Source organism: Enhydra lutris, unplaced genomic scaffold, assembly GCF_002288905.1.
Source record: "Enhydra lutris kenyoni isolate GAN:26980312 unplaced genomic scaffold, ASM228890v2 scaffoldscaffold6, whole genome shotgun sequence".
Taxonomy (NCBI): Eukaryota; Metazoa; Chordata; class Mammalia; order Carnivora; family Mustelidae; genus Enhydra; species Enhydra lutris.
This window is the reverse complement of record NW_019154090.1, coordinates 49128708-49131450: the sequence shown is the minus strand read 5'-3', so window position 1 is coordinate 49131450 and position 2743 is coordinate 49128708.

Below are 2743 nucleotides of genomic sequence, written 5' to 3'. Positions count from 1 at the left end.
AGAAAAACAAATGAACACAGGAAGAAAAAGAGAAAGAGACAAACAAATGAACACAGGAAGAAAAAGAGAAAGAGACAAACCAAGAAACATACTGTTAAATGTAGAGAAAAAACTGATGGTTACTAGAGTCGAGAGGGTGGGGGGATGGGTGAAATAGGTGATGTGGGTTAAATAGTATACTTACCATGATGAAAAATAAAATGAAATTAAATTTAAAAAGTAAAAAAAATGGAGACAGGCCACATTATTTTGATAAATGGTAACATAATCATAATTCAATCTGAACTTTAAATAAATGGCCATTTGTATAATATTTTCTTCTTTTTTATGAAAAAGCCACACAATTGAAAAAAAAAAAAAAAAGAAACACAACTGACCATAACATGTCTTTCTAGGCAAATTCCAGAAGTTAGAGTATCATAGCACAATGTGTGACCCATGGGTCTTCTACCCCTTCTAGAGCTTCAATATTTTAAGTGTCTATCATTATAACCAAACATAGTGTGAGATGGTCAGAGCTTTCTGAACTGCTGCTATATTAGGAATCATTTTAGTTTAGCTGTATTTAATTGTTTTCTAATGGTTCTTAGCCAGATTCCACATAAATGCTTGTTTGCTGTATGAAAGTTTATAGAACTACTTTATAACTCTAATGAGGTAGAATACTACTTGCATGCTAACTGACAACCTACAGAACAATTATCAGAATGTGCATCATCATAAAAAAGAAAATAAAAATAAAAGAGAGTCAAGATGCCAGAAAGGAGTATTCATACCCTCACACTCCTAAACTTCAGATTCCAGAAGGAAGGTACCTTACATTTTCCATCAGTAAGAACTCTACTTTACTATATCCATAAGGAGTAGAAAATATTTTCTCCTTGCCCAACAACAGTCCAGCCAATGAGAAACTGCCACAGCTCAGCCAAAAAGAAATCATCACCGCTATAAAGTCTCATCCTCCCTCAGTGGACTTTCATAAAAGCAGCCCCTCCCAACTTATTCATTTTTCTGTATAAAGTAATGGTTTCTTTCCTTTGTCCTTCAGACTTGCCTTTAGTTTCGCCACAGCCTGCATGTCCCAAATTGCAATTCCTCTGCCATTCTCAAATAAATCTATTTTGCTGGTAAAATAATCAGCTGTTTTATTTTCAAGCTGGACAATTTCTAACCTATGTGCTCACATAATTGCATAAAGAGATCTTTGTATTTTGCATGTCAATAAAAGAGACAAAAAAAATGTTGGAAAGCAAAAAAAAAAAAAAAAAAAAAAAAGGCTAGATCCAAATCAGCTTTGCCACTAATTTCTGTGTAAATCTGGAGAAGTTATTAGACATACAAAGACATGAAACTTCCAGTTTTTTTCTCACCTTTCCCTTCTATGTCTTCAGTAGAATTACTGGGGAAAGACAGAATTGAACCAAATTCCTAAGACCTATAATTCACTTCGTAATAACTAACCCGCAGAATGTACAATATTGGTGCTATTAACCTGTGCCCCAGTTTCTGACTATGAACCTAACAGAGCATCACACTTTAGAATATACTTTTGAGAAATAATTTAACATGCTAAGAATTTATATTGATATTGGAAAATAAGTGAGAAGCTATGGAAGAATCTACACAGTAAAAAGATGGTTTTAGATCATTTGCTGTTGAGAAAGGGTTCCAATTGTCATTTATCTGTGATCTAAAGACCTACCATGCAGAAAGCACATAATTTGAGTATTTTACTTTTCAGTATTTGTATCAGATCATATTTTCCAAAAATGGACATAACAGTATTTTCCATCCCACAATTATTTCACAATGTGTCCTTGGTGCTTCTGTCATTGGGAGGTGGGGACCCTGTCCCCTTCCCTGAACCTAGACAGGCTTGTAACTCACATGTAATTAATGAGTGTGGCAGGAGAGTCATTACGTGACTCCTGAGGCTATGTCAGAAAAGTGTTTGTGGCTTGTGTCTTCTGCCTGAAAACTCTCTGGACCTCTGAGCAGTCATTGAGGAAGCCCAATACCTCAAGGCTGCCATGCTTCAAGGAAGCCCAATGCAACCCACATGAAAAGTCCACATGGAGAGTTCCTGAGGTTTAAAAGAGCTTCCTAGCTGATGTCCAGCTGCCCAAATTCCCTAATCTTCCAGCTCTAGATACCATCTGACTGCACCCTAAAAACAGACCAGATTTGGACATACCCAGATGCCAACTCTCCAAATTGCCAACTCTCAGAATGTGAGTATTTTATGCTAGAAAGTTTTGGGGCAACCTATAAGTAGCAATAGGGAGCCACAGCTGTCTGTGACTTAATCTTACTGTCTACAGTTTCCCATCTAGTCTTCTAGATTCCAGTAAACACCAATGTTTCAGATCAGGTTCTAAGGCCCTGAAGAAATGCCATATCTGACCTTTGATCCTTATCCTGAACTCTGCCTAGAAGAGTCCTTCTTTCGACTTCTTCTCTGGTCTAACCCTTCCATCTTTTGAGTCGTGGCTGAACCTTGCCACAACACCCCCACCCCTTGCTCTGATTGAGGTCTCTCCAGGTCCCACAGCTCCTGTACCCACTGTATCATCCTGCTTGCTCGCATGCAGAGAAAGTGAAGCCCCTTAACATCAGATAAGCCCTTGAGGGTACAGTGAAGATCCCCAGGTTTTCCTCTTATCTCTGACATCTAACACAAATAAAGCACATGGTAGGCTCTGAGGTCTCTCCAAGCCGCACAGCCCCTGTACCCGCCTGTAAC